Source organism: Patagioenas fasciata, unplaced genomic scaffold (assembly GCF_037038585.1).
Source record: "Patagioenas fasciata isolate bPatFas1 unplaced genomic scaffold, bPatFas1.hap1 Unplaced_1, whole genome shotgun sequence".
NCBI lineage: Eukaryota > Metazoa > Chordata > Aves > Columbiformes > Columbidae > Patagioenas > Patagioenas fasciata.
In genome coordinates this window covers 746,199-764,396 of record NW_027288510.1, presented here as the reverse complement: position 1 = coordinate 764,396, position 18,198 = coordinate 746,199, and the positions used below count along the sequence as shown (strand labels likewise).

At 50.0% G+C, this 18,198-nt stretch overlaps 1 pseudogene; it reads left to right on the top strand.

Annotated features, from left to right (window-relative positions):
• Window positions 1-17,945, top strand: part of LOC139825464 (uncharacterized) — a 347,351-nt pseudogene extending 329,406 nt beyond the window's left edge.
• Window positions 17,946-18,198: the final 253 nt, after the last annotated feature.

Genomic DNA, 18,198 nt, shown 5'->3' with positions numbered 1-18,198 from the left:
TTCTTAAATCTATTCAGGAGTCTTTTTGTAAGGCTCTTTCTCTTGGCCATTAATTTTTTCCTCTCCCACCAATGTGGTCACTAATTTGGTTCCTCCCCTTTACTGATGGGAGATGGGGAGGTGACATTTCTCACCGCATTGCAAGGAGGCGGCCTTCCTCACCACACCTGCCTTGCAGTGAGGACCAGTCATCCCCCATGAAAATTTTATAGCAGTCGCTATTTTGGCTCCCGAGCTGCATGTGTCTGGCATCCCCGGCCTTCCTGTGATGGTGTTTGTGGGTGTGTTGCAGGTGGACAATGCCCAGGCCTTCATTTGGCTGTCACAGCTCCGGCACAGATGGTCAGATGAGGAACGGCACTGCTTTGCCAACATCTGTGACGCCCAGTTCCTGTACTCCTATGAATACCTTGGCAATACCCCTCGGCTTGTGATCACTCCGCTGACCGACAGGTAAGTCCCTGGGACACAATGTCATAGCTGGGCTTTGCCACACAGGTAGAGAGAGAGATGCCAACCAAAGATGGATTTAGTTCAGACACCTGTATCCCTCTTGTTCTGTCTCCATGTCCCAGCACTCCAGTGGTCGAGCTCTAACTCTTATCTGGTTTTTGGTGGTACCCTCTGGGGAATTTGTACATCAGATCCCTGGGTGGGATTCAGCTCACACATTAAAACACTTGTGGGTGTCTTCCTGTGCACAAGATGTCCACAGTCCTTAAAGCTGGTGAGTCTAGAGAGCTTTCATCCCATCTTGAAGCAGACATCTACCTGGTTGCCTCAGTGGGGACACCTAGGGTTACTTGAGATACTCTGTGTTGTCCCACCTGGCTTCCAGCTGCCAATCCAGAAGTGTAAAAGTCTCCTATGGACCCCTTGTCATATCTCTCCACCCTATGTGACATTTCAGCAACCAAGAGCATCTCAGGTGGCTCTAGTCACCTGTGTTAGTCAGCTGCGTCAAGCCCCCAGGTATCATCAGGTTTTGTTGGCTATATTGACTACACCTCTGTGGCTTATACAGGTAGTATAGATACTCACATGTGGACACCACCCCAGTGTCCATCATCAACATGATGGAGAAACTTTGGGACTTGCTGCAGCTTTGAGTTGGGTTCACTCATAGGCCACCTGAGCAGGTTTCTGTCAGTGACAGGTCTTCCAGAAAAGCTGTCCTTTTCTCATACTGCCTGAGATGTGCCCAATATCCATGAGTTGTATGAGGATCCAGAGAGAACACAAGCTGGACATGAAGAGGTTTGGGCAGACCTTGGTGGAAGATGAGTATCTCTTGGAGAAAACAGAGCTGAGCAGAGGTGGTAATTAATGCCAAGAAGGCTTTCAGCTCAGACATGACCCCTGCTCACGTACAGCTTTTCAGAGGAGAGGCTCTGCTGAGTGCAATGCTCTAGTGCTATTGCCCTGCAGCCCACAGTTGACCTATTGGACATATTTCCTTTTTTCATTCATCATTCACTGTGAAAGATGTTACATCACCCTGACCCAGTCACTGCACCTGACCATGAGCGGAGCACCTGCAGGCCCTGCGGGCACTGGCAAGACGGAGACTACGAAAGATTTGGGGCGAGCCCTGGGCATCATGGTGTACGTGTTTAACTGCTCCGAGCAGATGGACTACAAGGTATGGCTCCCACCTCGGCTGCAGTGCGGTCACATGGGGCTGGGGATGCTCAGGGCCCGAGCAAACCTGAAGGATGAGAGTAATCCAATGGTACCTGGGGTGCATTAGGAGAGGTATGACCAGCAGGTCAAGGGAGGTTGTTCCTTCCGCTCTGCTCTGCCCTGGTGATGCCACATCTGGAGTTGTGTCCAGTTCTGGGCTCCCCAGTTTAAGAAGGAATAACTGCACAGAGTCCAGCAGTGGGCTACAAAGATGCTGAGGGGTCTGGAGCTTCTTTCTTGTGAGGAGAGACTGAGAGAGCTGGAGCTGTTGAGCTGGAGAAGAGAAGCTGAGAGGGATCTGATCAATGGATCAATATCTCAGGGTGGGTGTCAGAGGATGGACCAGACTCTGTTCAGTGGTGCCCAACGCCAGGGTGAGGGGCAGCGGGCACAGACTGAAACACAGGAGGCTCCATCTGAACATGAGCAGAAACTTGTTTGCTGGGAGGTGCCAGAGCCTGGCCCAGGCTGCCCAGAGCGGGTGTGGAGTCTCCTTCTCTGAGACATTGAAACCCGCCTGGACCCACCTGTGTGATCTTCTCTGTGACCCTGCGTGAGCAGGGCTTGGACTGGGGGATCTGCAGAGGTCCCTTCAGCCCCACCAGGCTGGGATTCTGTGATCACCTCTCTCCAAATCCCTGCTACACTCCTTTAAGCTGAATGCCTTTTCCTTCTCCTCCCGTTCCTTCTCTAAGATTTGCACAAGGTTCTTCAGGAGGCAGAGACCCGAACTATCTTCTCTGCCTCATTATGCATTTCCCTTCCTTTCTGGAGTTAGATTTCATGTGTAATTCTTCAAAAATGTTGGTCTGTTCAGTTGAGACCAAGGCTGTGCTGATAGTTGGACCCTGGTCGTTTCTTCTCGGCGTGCTCGCGACCTGGCAGCCCCTGGCACGGGGAGGGACCTGTCCTGGTTTTCTCAGGATCCTCTCCCAGAATAAACCCAAAACATAGTGAACCTTCAGCCGCTACAGAGCACTGAATCATTAGGCTGAGTCTTGCTCTCTGCCAGTCTGGCACGGTACAGTGATTTTGGTAGCCTCGGATCATATTTCATTTAGCTTATGGGCTCTCCCAGGAAACGGGACCATCAGTAATTCAGCACAAGTGACCTTTAAATGAAACTGGTGCACAGATATATCGAGAAAGTGCAATTAGCAGATAAAGTGGCAAGCTGCGCAGAGCTATAAATATTATAATTGAGTTGTGCCTGCTGTTTCCATGCACTTTTCTAAATACCCACAATAGACTGTAAATTGCTATAAATAAACAGGCTGGGAAATAAAATCAATTTTTTGCTGGAGTTGATTCCATTTATGATTTCACTCTTGTGATCTTTGTTTTTGTTTTGTTTTTCCAGTCTTGTGGGAATATTTACAAAGGCCTTTCCCAGACGGGAGCCTGGGGCTGTTTTGATGAATTTAACAGGATCTCAGTTGAGGTCCTTTCTGTGGTTGCTGTACAGGTGAGTGGAGAAACACTCATAAATAAATACAAACAGAGCAGAGCCATTCTGCAGTCTTTGGAGCAAGGGTAAAAATGGCAATTGCATATTGCCGGTTTCAGTTCTGTGTATAGGCAGGTGTGGGATTAGATCTCAAGATTAATCACATGAATATCACAGCACTGCCAAGATGTCGCAGTTACGTGCTGCAAAGATATTTGTCACTTTTCTTGCCCCAGTTACAGCATTTGTGCCAAGACAATTCTTTGTAGCATCTTTTCCCAGACCACTACGCACCATGGCTCTGTACCTGTTCCTCCTCAGGAAAGCACTCGTGTCATTAATCTGCTGTGAGATAATTGCAGCACATCGTTTCAAGACAGAGAAGCTGCCTTGACTTGCGGCTGCTCAGTCTGCAATGTAGGGAATAATTTTCACAGAGGGGAAGAGGGGTGTTTGGGGCAGATCCGCTGGACTTCTGGGGGTTCCTTATCACCCCTGGTCAGGCACAGGTTGTGTGTCATACTCAGGAAATGGGAATACATTCAGGATTAATTTTCTTAACCTGTCTCCAAAACTGTATGGCTGTGGATTTAGTTCTGGTGTCTGTAACGACAGCTCTGCCAAGTGGCTTTGGAAGGTATTCCTGGCCAACTGGCACCATTCCTTGGAGGAATGTGTGCAGCCCCGTGGTGCTCCCAAAAGCCAGTGTCAGCTGGTGACACTCGGGAGCTGGAATCTGGGGCAGATCTGCGGCCCTTGCTGACGCGCTTGCCCAGGGTACCCTGACACCGTGGGATTAAACCTGGGACAGAGCTATTGGAGCGGTGCCCAGCTGGGCATGGGTGTTTCCCCTGGCGAATGGTTTCTCATCTCCTCTGTAGTTTAGCTGCTCAGTGCATTGTGTTGGTGAGTCTCGTGTGAAGCGCAGCAGCATCCCTGGAGAAGGGCTGGAAGGGAGACTGGCCTCCCCATCGTGCCAGAAAGTCCTGTGCTCTCGTGCTTATATATATAATCTGTCACTTCGCGTCCTCCTTCCCCTCCTCTTACCAGCCCATGAGGAAACCTGGCATTATTTTATACAGGGGAAGCCTTGGGGGGCTTCAGTGCAGAAAACTGAGGTGCCAAAGTGCCCAAGTTCTTCAGGATCCAACTGTCAGCTGAGTGCGTGTTTTAGGATCCTAATATCTGATTGAGGTGCTGAATTGTTCCTGGACTCCCTTTTGGGCTCAGTGTTATAGAAAGATATAAAGCTCAGAAGTTTCTACACTTCTGTAAATGTTTCGGTCAAAGACATTGTTCTTAACCCCTCCATGAACTCCTCATTCTTCTCATCTGTTTCACTCATAATTGGTACCTTATGTGGCATCCCAGAGAAGCCCCAGGCAGGTACAAGAGTTTATGTATCATTCCCTCTCAATTTCTCTTCCGTCAGGTCCTAGTTTAAAGTTGTCATTGAAAAAAAGTCTTTGAGGATCTTGAAATAAAAAGGGAAGCTGAACAAAAGAAGCCCAGGAATGACTCAACTGCTCATGGTTCCCTCGCTCCTGGCTGGAGCGTGGCAGCTGAAGAAAGCGGCACGGCCGTCATTCCATCATGGTGTCTCCTGGCTGCTATTAGGAGTGTTACCATGGCGATGTTTAATTGGCTGTCTTACTCATGCAGCTGATGTCGATATGGTTCCTTACAGGGAAAAATTCGATTAATTGCTTTACTTTGAGATGGCAAACAGTAGTGAGGTTAGAGCGGTGAATAGAGAGAGATTTGCCCCTCGCTGAGGTGCTGTTTGCAGAGAGGTGAACTCCTCGGAAGGAGAGGAATGAGCAGAACAAAGCTGCAATCAGGCAAATATAAAAAACAATATAATATTAGTGAGTGAAGGTGTTAGGAGAGGTTTTACAGCTTCTGCCTTCTGGTTTTGGTTTTAAATCAAACATCTGATGTCCCAAAATCTTTAAAAGTGATATCAAGTGGTCAGTTTACAACTGAGCTGAGGCCAAGCTTATTGGGAGGTGCTACCCCTTCTCTGGGCCTGGTCAGGGAACGGAGCAGGCACAGGAGGGTTTTGGGATGTCCTGAAGAGCAACGCTGTGTGGGGAGAGGTGAGATGGGGAAAGGGAATAATGGGCCCATATTGTGATAGACTTTGGGGAGTGCGTTTGGGTGTTGGCTGTGTTGTGGATACCTGTACTGCCCTGTGTCTCTCTCACACATCAGACCTCTGCTGGGCTGGCTGGTTCAGAGATGGTGGAGCCTTTGGTGGTGTTTTTGCTGTGAGATGTGCTGAGCAGTGTCCCACAGGTGATGTCAAAAGCCAAGGTGAATGCAGGCAGTGCTGGGGACATTTCCCGCTCCTGAGTTGCTCTTCCTGACCCACGTTCATCATTGTCTCATGGAGCAAAGGTGTGAAGTCTTGCAACTCCTTTGCATTTTGACTTTCCACTCTCTTCAGCTCTTTTTTCTGCTTTGCCAGAGTTTGACTGAGATGGGAAATTGATATTGCCATGCTGATGTACTCCAAACAGTGTATAAAGCTTTATGCTGCCGGTAAAAAATAAAACAGTGATTAGCCCCATTTGTCACGAGGCCAAGAGTAACGAAGGAAGCACCGTTGTCTGATGTGTTTTTCATAAGTGAACGCTGATACTATAGTACTGTCTTGATTTCTAGGTGAAGAGCGTGCAGGATGCAATACGGGAGAAGAAGAAATCCTTCAATTTTCTTGGAGAAGACATCAACTTAGTACCATCAGTAGGCATTTTCATCACCATGAACCCTGGTTACGCAGGGCGAACAGAGCTACCTGAGAATTTAAAAGCTCTCTTCAGGTGAGTCCAGGTCAGGGTTTGTGACCTGGCAGAAACTGTCTTTTGGAACATCCAGGCTCGACCTCCTGTCCTTGGGGAATTCACTTGCATAGGGCATTCGCAGGTAGTTTAAGCCTTGCACAACAGGCCTGGGTCTGGGCACGCACAGGCAGGGCAAAGGAGCTCTGTCCCTTGTCGTGGGGAAGGCAGAGGGTGACCTGGCTCATAAAAGAAGGCCTAGAAGATGAAGCTGCAAATGCGCTGCCTGTAAGACCTGTAGTCAAGAAATACTTGTTCTGCAATGCCTCCTCACCTGTCATTTTAGGCCGTGTGCGATGGTTGTGCCAGACTTTGAGCTGATCTGTGAAATTATGTTGGTGGCTGAGGGATTCATCGAGGCCCGGGTGTTAGCCAGGAAGTTCATTACTCTCTACCAACTCTGCAAAGAGCTCCTGTCCAAGCAGGTGAGCCTGATTCTGTGGCTGAGTGGTATGATGAATCTCCAAAATCAGCAGAAACATGGCACTGTGCTGCTCAGCTCCATGGCTAACGTTTCACAGCTTTTATTTAATGGCTGCATTTGCACTGGCTGCTGGGGGAGGAGAGGGTTGGTGATCATCGGAGCAATAAAATTTTCAGACTGCTTTACTGGAGCATCTGCAGGGACAAAAGCATTTGACCAGCTGCATTAATGGGAGACCTTTCAGTGAGTTTAAATGACACCATGTTTGGGGTAGTATTCAGTGACCTTTTGCTTTCCAGTCTCTTCCTATTGATTCTCCTGCCTGCAAAGGGTTTATGGTGTCCCTCTCTGAGTTCAGCCTTAGGCTGGTTCCAGGTCTTGTTAGAGTTACTGTCAGTGCAAAGCAAATCAGATTTTTCCTTGTCATTATTTGTGTAGATCGAAGCTGGGTCCAGAGGAGACCTGAATCAGGATTCCTGATGATACAAACCTGATCTTGGCTGTGCCAGCATGAGGCTGGGTGGGATATGCTCTGTCGCAGAAACTTGGTGCTGTGCCTTGAGGGGCCTGGTGGAAGCCATGGCCTCCCACACAGAGCAGTCAGCTGTCGAGCTGTGCTCTGGAGGGTGTTAACAGGGCAGAAATATGAACAGTTGTTTGTTGGCTTGAGAGTTCTTCTCATGCCGTTTTGTGGTACTTTTTCAGCAATGTCTTTACTGACCCCTTATTCCTGGACCTCCTCTGAGACCAAACAGGCTTGTCATCTTGTGATGGGCAGGGTGGAGAAACTTGGGTCTTTGGGGCCTCATAATGGACTAACAAGCCTTTCACCTTGGTGGCTCCTGCAGATGCAGGGGGCTGGCTGGCCTTGCTATAGGTGCTTTATGATTTAGGTGAAACAAATTGCTTTGGTCTCTGGAGTGCAAATCCTGCTGCTGTCTTACTGCCAACTGTGAGCCCATGTGATGGTCTGAACAGCTGAATTATTTGACTCTTTAATACTGTCCCTGACGGGAATCTCACCTACTGAGATGGAAACCAGGTCACTCAGGCTGGAGAAGGTCTCTGGCCACAATGCAAATAACAGATTTAGATGTATTTTCATTGCTTACTAGTCTGGCAGTTTGGGAATGGTGGTTCTTCACCCTACATGGTACTGTCTAAGCATAAACTCATGCCTCTTTTTTTTTCTTCCTCTGGTGTAGGATCACTACGACTGGGGCTTGCGTGCCATTAAGTCAGTGCTAGTTGTTGCTGGCTCCCTCAAGCGAGATGACCCAGAGCGACCCGAAGACCAGGTTCTGATGCGCTCTCTTCGTGACTTCAACATCCCCAAGATTGTGACGGATGATGTGCCGGTGTTTATGGGGCTGATTGGGGATCTATTCCCTGCACTGGATGTGCCTCGGAAGCGTGACCTGAATTTTGAGTCGTTTGTGAGGCAGGCTGTGCTGGACCTCCGGCTGCAGGCTGAGGACAACTTTGTGCTCAAAGTAAGACCAAGAGATCTTCTGCTACACCCACATCGCCATCAAATCATTTGGGTTTTCTCAAACAGCTTTGCTTCTACAAAGAGAGCTCTGCACAGCATTGTCCTTGCAGGCAGATCTCGCTGGAGGGCAGTCAGCTGTGCTGGGTCTGAGGCAGTTGCACCTGCTCCTGAAGTCAGCACTGGATCAGTCTCTGGGCTTCCAAAGGGGCCAACTTTTGTAGGCTCATGAAAGTGTAGCCCCTGGAGAGCAGGGCCTCATCAGGTGGTGGTTGTCAAGTATAAACAGCGCTGAAAGTTTATCTGCAGGCTGAGGATTTCACCCATTGTGATTAGAGTGGCTGGACCAAACTCAATTGTCAAATCTGCTTGTGTCTCAGGGTCACGTCTTTCTAAAGAGGTGGCCCAGTGGGACCTATTTTATAGACCTGAACTTCAGTTTGGCATCTTTGTCTAAAATTTGGGAGTGTTTTTCTCAGGTGGTGCAGCTGGAGGAGTTGCTGACGGTCCGGCACTCTGTCTTCGTGGTGGGTAACGCGGGCACGGGCAAGTCTCAGGTGATGAGATCCCTGAACAGGACTTACCAGATAATGAAGCGACGTCCTGTCTGGACAGACCTCAACCCCAAGGCAGTCACCAATGATGAGCTCTTTGGCATCATTAACCCAGCAACAAGAGAATGGAAAGACGGTAAATGTCATTTCATGTCTGAAATATGTAGATAAAGACGGGTATTTTTAATGAATTTCCCGAGCAGCAGCAGGGTGACTGGTTCTTCATGTGCAGGTCTGGCCGCCATGGCCAGGGTGGATGGCTTCCTGGACTCCTTGATCAAGTTCGACAAGGAGAACATCCATGAGAACTGCCTCAAAGCCCTTCAGCCCTATTTACAGGATCCCAAGTTTAAACCCGAATTTGTGACCACCAAGTCCTTGGCGGCGGCCGGGCTCTGCTCCTGGGTGGTGAACATGGTGCGGTTCCACGCTGTGTTCTGCGAGGTGCAGCCCAAGCGGCAGGCTCTGAGCAGGGCCAACGCCGAGCTGGCGGCTGCCCAGGACAAGCTGGCCAGTATCAAGGCCAAGATTGCTGTAAGTGCTTGCCCTTCGGTGGGAGCAGTGTAAGGGAAAGGGACCTGGGGGTCCTGGGGACAGCAGGGTGACCATGAGCCAGCACTGGGCCCTTGTGGCCAGGAAGGCCAATGGTACCTGGGGTGGGTTAGAAGGGGGTGGTCAGTAGGTCAGAGAGGTTCTCCTGCCCCTCTGCTCTGCCCTGGGGAGACCACACCTGGAATATTGTGTCCAGTGGTGGCCCCTCAGTTCCAGAAGGACAGGGAACTGCTGGAGAGAGTCCAGCGCAGCCACCAAGATGCTGAAGGGAGCGGAGCATCTCCCGTGTGAGGAAAGGCTGAGGGAGCTGGGGCTCTGGAGTTGCAGAAGAGGAGACTGAGGGGGGACTCATTCCTGGGGATCAATATGGAAAGGGGCAGTGTCAGGAGGATGGAGCCAGGCTCTTCTGGGTGACAACCAGTGACAGGACAAGGGGCAATGGGTGCAAACTGGAACACAGGAGGTTCCACTTAAATACGAGAAGAAACTTGTTCCTGGTGAGGGTGTCAGAGCCTGGCCCAGGCTGCCCAGGGAGGTTGTGGAGTCTCCTTCTCTGCAGACATTCAAACCCGCCTGGACCCCTTCCTGTGGAACCTCAGCTGGGTGTTCCTGCTCCATGGGGGATTGCACTGGATGAGCTTTCCAGGTCCCTTCAACCCCTGACATTCTGGGATTCCGTGACTTGTCACACTGGTCACTGCCTGGGGAGAAATCCTCCACTTTGGAGCAAACTGCTTCTCTGTGCTCACGTGTGGAGTGGGAATCCAAAGATTTTTTTTTACTGCTGCTTTCTACATTTCATCTGTTCTTCGCCAGCCTTGCTTACACCTTGAAAGAAAGGCTAATTAATAATTCTTATTATTCCCACCTAGTTTTTCAAAACGTAATTTACCTCTACACCTGGGTCCTCAGGACACTCATTGTCTCAAACCAGTGTGTTCCTGGGGGGGAAGAGGAACCGGAGGCTCATTCAGAGCACTCATAGCATGTGCTGGGCTGGCTCCCTGCGCTCAGTCCCCGATGATGGGCGTTTTTTGCAGGATGACGACTGCTGAAGTACGAGGCTAAAAGTTTGTCCCTGCACAGCTCCCTGATGGCAAATCTTGTGCATCATCCTTATTTAGTTTTTTGCTAATTAAAAAAAAAAAAAGAAAAAAGGCAGCGCAGCAGGGACATCTTTACCCAGCCTGGCCTGGGATGTCTCCAGGGATGGTTCATCCACCACCTCTCTGGCCAAGCTGGGCCAGGCTCTCACCACCCTCAGGGCAACAATTTCTTCCTCATGTCCAGCCTGAATCTCCCTCCTTTAGTTTAAACCATCACCCCTTGTCCTATCGCAACAGGCCCTGCTCAAAAGTCTGTCCCCATCTTTCTTATCAACCCCATTGACGTATGAAAAGGCCACACTAAGGTCTCCCCGGAGCTTCTCTTCTCCAGCTGAACCCCCCAGCTCTCTCATCCTGTCCTCCCAGCAGAGCTGTTCCAGCCTCGGATCATTCCTGGGGCTCCTCTGGCCCCGCTCCAGCAGGTCCATGTGTGTCCTGTGCTGAGGACCCAGAGCTGGACCAGCACTGCAGACAGCAAAAAAACCCCACAAAAAACCCAGACAAATAAGTCAATAAAATCAAAATACGTAAAAAATATTGACAAGTAAGTAAAAATATTGACTTATTTTGGAGCATGTGCCCCGAAACCTGCCTTTTCTTAACATGCTGTGGATCTGGCATCCTCCTTCATGAGTGAAGGATCCTGTGTGTCTGTGCCTTCGTACTGACACCACAGTGTGTGCAAAATCCCCTTTAAAAATCAACATGTGTTGTCAGCTGGGCTGACAGTTCTGTGTTGAAATATGCGGCTTTGAGATGTGCACTTAGAGAGGGGCAGCGCTGTTCCTGCAGCCCAGCTCGTGCGAGGACTCATCTGTTCCATCTTCGTTTTAGAAAATATATAGCTCTTTTGATGCCTCCTAGGCTTCTTAAAATGCTTACTACACTTTTTAACTAAAAATATTAAAGAAAAGGCTGCAGATTCCTCCAGTAGCCCCTTCCTGCTGCAGAGGTGGGCACAGCACCTGGAGCAGGGCTGGATTTAGAGCTATTTAGCCTCTAATTCTCCCATCTCAGATGTGAAATACAGCACTGGGAAACATTTTTTTATCCCTTTATGGTTCTTGTTTCTGAAGCTTTTAATGTCTGAGCTTTTTCTCTTCTTTCTTTTTTCGAAGAAGTGGGATTTGGTAAAGGAAGTGGCAATCCCCCCAATCTTTGGGGGGATTACTGGTACCTCACCAGCATGCGCTTGCAAAACTGATTGGTTTAGGTGAGTTTTCCCCTCTGCAGGTGGGTAATGACACACTGCTCGGCGCAGGGCTGGATCTGGAGGGATATCCCTGCTTATCAAACTGTGATATCTTGGATACCTTCATTGACGTGAGGCTGATTCATACCTGCTCACAACAGGGCCCTGAGCTGCCGCATATCTATTTTTAGGAATAAATGAGACTATTTGGATTTTCAAAAATACTTATCACTTTGCCTGGGAAGTAAGGTCACTACAAATCTGGGGAGGGTAGATATAGAAGTGAGAGCTGTCCTCCCAGCTGCACACAGATGTGTTTGTGTGTTACTGCAGAGTGGGTCTGGTGGGCATTGCAGCTCTGACCTGTTCTCACAGCTCACGCTCATGTATCAGATTGTGCTTGTGTAATGGGGTTTTATATATAGGAGTGTACGTATGCACACACATTCATGTACCTGCAGGGACAGAAACTTTTTGTGTTATTAATTCCAAGACAGGTCAAGGAGGGAGCGCTTTGTGTTTTCCAGTATCCTGGAGAGCTGCAGATACTGGAATGGAATGGAATGGAATGGAATGGAATAGAATGGAATGGAATGGAATGGAATAGGATAGGATAGGATAGAATAGAATAGAATAGAATAGAATAGAATAGAATAGAATAGAATAGAATAGAATCGAATCGAATCGAATCGAATCCTTTTTTATTTTCAGGTTTGTTTCTAGCGTAGCTCAAACAGCGTTAGAGTGATTTACGAGCAGTTTATCCTTAAGCAGTTTGCACTGGGTGGAGATAAAATCTATTATTACTTCTGCCTCTCTTATCAGAAGTGAGATGCTCCAAGTGCTTGTGGGAGCCCTTGGTTTGTTTTAGACCTGAGTGTGAGCAGCTCTGGCCAAGCAAAGGGACAGTGTGGGGGGCTCCAGGTGCTTTGGGAGCTTCTGCCCCTTCCCAGCCCTCAAACACTTTGCAGCCGGCCTGCACGTGAGATGGTCCCACCTGGAGCTGCTTGCGCTCCTCTGTCACAGTGTCCAAGGCAGCTCAGGCAGCTTTAGGAGCAGGATCACTTTATTGACTTCTATGTCATAGTCCTTTCTAGAAAGAGGGCACAGGAGGTGTGTTCTGGCGATGGTTCAAGCCCCAGGAGCCCCTTGGGGTTCTGCGCGCAACTCAGCAGAGCCTCAAGGACTGGACCGAGACCAGAGGGGCTGCAGCATCAGAGAACAAAAGACTTGGTTTTCTTAGCTGCCCTGTTCATAGCTATAGCACCACTCATAGGTGCTTGGCCATAAGGACCCCTTTTCCCAGTTTAAATTCACACCAAATACATTAGTTTTGCAGGTTCTTCGCCTGTGCCCTGCGCTGAGGGTGTGAGTTCCAAGCACACAATGTAACCCAGGACCCGGCTGCTCCGCGCTGCTCCTGCTGCCGCAGGGGGAGTATCTCTCCAGAAGGGTTTGCCTTAAAACTGTGCTGTGATTTTCTCCTTTTATTTTCTTTTCTCACGTACAGCGCCTCAACGAGAACCTGAGGAAGCTCACAGCCAAGTTTGAGAAGGCCACTTCCGACAAACTCAAGTGTCAGCAAGAAGCCGAAGCGACAGCGTGTACCATTGCTCTTGCGAATCGACTGGTGAGTGTCAGCAGATGCAGCTCTGGTGGCATGAATGGGAGGTACCAGGTGCTGCTGAGATGCGAACCACGTGCGCACAGCACGTTACATCCTCTCATTTTTTTGGAATATGTTTCCTGCACTGCAGCAAGTTTCAGTAATGAAAATGATTTTGCATTGGCTGTTTTCATACATCAGGGTAGGCACTGCTCGTATTGCTATACCCTCTTCACAGGTCTCATCTCCTTTTTGTTACTTAAAAGCTTGATCAAGTACTGATGAGCCAAAACTATATTACTCAAAAATCGTATCATTAAAAAAAAAAAAGACAGGAATATGCCAGTAGCTTTGCAGGTTTAGAAATTATGAAAAGTTAATAGTGAAAAGCTCTAAAAAAGCAGCGCATGTCTCCATTATCAGTCCATCGCTATGCATTGCAGTCTATTGTATCTTCAAAATATGCAGCCTCCTAGTCCTCTGCAGGGGCAATGCCCTTGTCACTACTTCACAGATAAGACACTGAGAGATGATGGCTTCTGTTCACACTAGCTGGAGCCCCAGCTCACATCCAGTGCCTTAATTGCCCTTAATGCTTTGCATTTTGGCTTCCGCACTGGCTGTCAGCTCCGAGCGAGCCAGTTCTTCCTCTGAGCAATGGAACAGGGCTGCAGGAGACTGACTGGTGCTTGAGCTCTGCCCTGCCAGGTGGTGGTGTTGGAGCTGGTTCTAGCAGCTGATTCTGCTGACTCAAGCTCCCCCTCTTGCACACAAAGGCACCATTATCATAGAATCACAGAATCATTTGGTTGGAAGAGCCCCTCAAGATCATCAAGTCGAACAGTTAACCCACCCTGGCACTGCCCCATGTCCCTGAGAGTGTCATCTCCATCTATTCAACCCCTCCAGGGCTGGTGACTCCAGCACTGCCCTGGGCAGCCTGTTCCAATGCCCCACAGCCCTTTGGGGAAGAAATTGTTCCCCAGATCCAACCTCAGCCTCCCCTGGCGCAACTTGAGGCCGTTTCCTCTCATCCCATCGCTTGTTCCTGGGGAGCAGAGCCCGAACCCCAGGCTCCAAGCTCCTTTCAGGCAGTTCAGAGATCAGAAGGTCTCCCCTCAGCTCCTGTTCTCCAGCTGAACCCCCCAGGTCCCTCAGCCGCTCCCATCACACTTGTGCTCCAGCCCCTCACCAGCTCCGCTCCCTTTTCTCAACTCTCTCCAGCACCTCAAGGCCTTTCTTGGTGTGAGGGGCCAAAAACTGAACGCATTGATATAATCTCAGTGGAAAGCCCCAATTTTTCCATGTTTTTAAAATATCCGACATGCTAGACCTGCAGGGAAGATGCAGGTGGAGGTCTGGACTTAGGCAGTTGCGTTCCCACATTGCAGCTCTTCATGTGCAGAGCTCCTCCCGTGCCCTGTTTTGGGTGAGGGATATGTGCACAGCTGCCGAGCCTGTCCTGTGACCTGGCAAAACTCACTGAAACGTGTGGCCCCTGCTTTGTGACCTGCAGCCTGGGCCTGCAGCAGCCCTGAAAGGCAAGCGGCCGTGCTGCTCTTCCTCCCAGCGGCAGGGGAGATGCTGTGTTTGAACCGCTCTCTTTCCCAAGAGACTCGGCCTGTATCTCCAGGAGACCATCCTGCCTGCTCTGCCCATCTTCAGGGATGCAGGTTGGTCTCTGTGTTGTTGAAGCTGCTACTGCTGGTGGAGCTGGTGGCAGCTGCATCCCAGTACAAAGGTATGTCTAGAAGTGATGCAGGATTCTCTGATTGGCTGTAATCTGTATATAAAGTAAAATATCTGTTTGCATCTATCCCAATGTAGCATGCAGTGATAAATATAGAAGTCAAATGGTTAAGCTTTTTGCTTTGGACATGCAGAGTTGTGCTCTGTTCCACATTTCGTACTCTCAGACCTTCTTAAGTGACCTTCAGCAAATTGCTTTAGCCTGGATTTTCAGAACTGTTTAGATTTCGGGTGAGTTTTCACAGACACATGAAAAAGGGCAGGAAAGTGTTCCCCAAAAGTGCGGAGTTCACCTGCTGCGTGCTTGGGTACTGGGAAACTTGGGAAAAAAGACCCTTCATCTTGAATATCTGTGTGCCTGCGTTGGAAGAGCCGCGTGCAGCCCGGCTGCGGCACAGGCGGCTGCTTTGCCGACAAATGCGTTTGGGACTCTGAGATGCTCAGATATCCGGGGTCAAAGACAAACAGCAGAAAAGTCCCTTCCTGTGCCGATTTAGATCTGTTTTATGCAACCGCTGAAGGAGTTTTATGCTTTCATGTTCTTCAGGTTAAATCTCGCTGAATGCTTCTGAAGCATTTAATTAAAACAGGAAAGTAGCTTTTTCTTTTGAAAGAGCCATTGATGTTTCCGGGGAGATTTTGAAGGATGAGTATTGCCCTGTGTCTTTCTGCAGACTAACAAAATCACATTGAACGTGTGACATGGAGGTAGATTGTGGCTCACATAGAAGAACCACAAAATAGAAGAAAATATTTCATTAAAAAGAAACATAGAAATGATGGTTGCAATTCTTTTCATATAAATATGTGTGTGTGTGCTTTACACTGAATACGGCTTAATTTCACCTTGATTAGTACCACTGTAGTGACAGATTGTCACCTGTGATGTATCTTCCTACATGATTTTTTTTAAGTTTGAGAATTTCCTTTAAAAGCAACTATTTCAATTCTGAAATCAAGATAAGACATAGGAATCAAGCTTTAGAAAATCTTTCTTTGGTTGCAACTGCATTTTTAGCAATGATCTCTGCACTAGTCTGTGGTCTGACAGCACGGAGTTTGTGTCATGGGCGGTATAACCTCAGTGAAGCAATAGGAATATATTGGCTCTGAAACGTGTTCTTTCCCTTGCTCATGACCTGGGGACGCTCACAGGTTTCTTTCATCTTGAAATGCTTTGGGTGCATTTGGATGCCTTCCAAATAATGAGCGTGCTAGCTGTGGTAAAGAAAGGTTTCTAACTGCAGGAAGGAAATGAACTCGTTTTCAGCCAGAGCAGCACAGCCACTGCAGACAAGGACACACAGGGCTCCACAGCTCTGCTTGTGTGGAAAGATGTGGAAGATGTTCCCCGGGGTGCTGCAGCACTGCTCTGTCCCCTGTGAGTGTATCTCCTCCCAGTGCTGCTGGGTGACCCAGCTCCATCTGCCCTTGCCTTCCTTTCCTTCTGTGTGTGTGTGTATTGGTGGGGGAAACATCACTAGGAAGACGATCAGCTGCGAGTCCAAGCTCTGAAGAAAGCCGTGAGAGAAAGAGAGGAGAAAACACAAAAGGAGATGGAGCTTTTGAGGGCTAAGAAGAAACTCGAAGCCCTGAAAAAGGAACACCAGAAGCTCAGCAGCCAAGTGCAGAAGCACTCCATCTTCAAAAACTACCTGGAGGATGTGGTGAAGATCTCCCCACAGGTGAGTTTGGACATGAGAGACAGATCATGGCCTCAGGGAGGGCTGTATGTGGATGTTAAACCTGGAGGAGATAAGGCAAGTCCAGGGAAATCATGACACTTGGTCAAACCCAGAGACCTCAGGTGGGATGGGAGGAGGTTCCCTGCAAGCCAGGTGAGCCAAGGGGACCAGAGTGAGGGGAGGAAAAGCAGAAAAGGAGACAAAAGCTTGAGAAAACCCAAGAAAAAGTGTTAGAAGGGGGAACAGCACAGAGCTGAGGGGCATGGGGACCCCTTTGTGTCACTGTTTCACGTGACATGGATGGTTTGGGAGGAGGGCCAAGCTGCCCAAGAATGGGAGCCCAGGCAGCTGTCGGGAAAGCTGAGCCCTTCTCAAGGGTGTGCGGGCGTCCCTCCCTGCATCGCTCGCACTCCTGCGGCCCGGCTGCCCCACTCCCATGGCTGGGTGACTTGGCCCTGGCAGCTGCACTTGTGCTTTGTTTCCTATCAGAGCACTGGGGGGTGGTACGACATCTCCCCTTGCTGCTGGCAGTGGCAGCTCTGGGACCGGCACAATGGGGCCATCAAACAGGGAATGTGTGACGCTCACAAACCAACTGGGGCAGCAGGCTCGCCAAGAGGGGAAATCTTTCAGCTGGGGGAGGTGTTGTCCCTGGTCAGGACAGGGTGCCAAACAGCACGAGACTTGCAGTCATGAGGGGAGGGCAGGGGCATTACTAAACCCAGGATCCTTGTGCTGCAGTTTGAGGACATCCAGGATGTCATTTCCCGCTACAAGCTGCTGGTGAGGACGCGCAAGGACCTGCAGCAGTCCCAAGAGAAGGACAGGGAAATGATGGAGCAAGCCAAGGTGCTCCTGGATCAGTACGAGGCAGAGAAAGCAGCTGAGATCCTGCAGTGCCAAAATGAGCTGGAGCAGCTCCAACGACGTTTTGCGCAGGCTCAAAGTGATGTCCGCTTCTGGGTGAGGAACTGCGGGATGGGCAGGGGAAGATCTCCAAGGCCTGGCTGGGTGAAGCCACAGGGTCATGGCAAGGCACAGTGGCAGACTTTGTAATTGGAGGAGATGCCTCATTTCATCCCTGCAGCAGGGGGCTGCAGAATGACAAATGACAGACCAGGTCTGGAGCAGGTTATGTCAGGGCTTAAAACAAGTCCAACAGTGACCCAACTGGTGGTCATCTGGGCTGTACCAAGGCACATGAATGTGTAGAAACGCGCGCAGCTCTGCTGGCCTCTGTTCCCTTTGCATCACTCTGAGGGGGCCTTGCCAAATTCCCTTCCTGGATACTCCAGGCTGCAGGAGTTGAGTCCCACCAGGCAAAGCTGGAAAGCGCGTGGTCTGGGCGGGTGGTGGTGGGATGCGCTGCCCCCAGGGTGTCAACTATCGGGGTATCTGGAGGACCCACTGGAATGAGGGGTGCAGGAGCTGGCAGAGAGATGGGGCTGCTCAAGGAGCAGCTGTGGTAGTTCCTGGATCTGCTTCCACCACACCGAGCTGAACCAGCTCCAGCATAGCCCTGGGTGAGGACAGGTTCTTCCTAGCAAAACAAAGGAGTGCGGAAGCCAGGCTCTCCAGCACTGAAGCTAGGGACTAACTGGGGGGACGGGGTGAGGGGGTAACCAGGGGGCTGTGCAAGAAGCCGGGCTGACTGTCGGCAGCCGGAGGAGGGGAGCGCTTTGCTCTGGGTCGGGGGAGCCAGAACTGGGGGGACGCAGCAGCTCCGCGCCCCGCCCCGGGGGGCCCACAGCCCCATGTCCCAGCACTTTGCAGCCGCAGGAAAGCGCCCGGCACTTCCGGTTGATGGGCGCTCTGGTCACGCCCACAGCCCTCGGCTGACAGACGGCGACCTCGTTTAGTGAAACGCC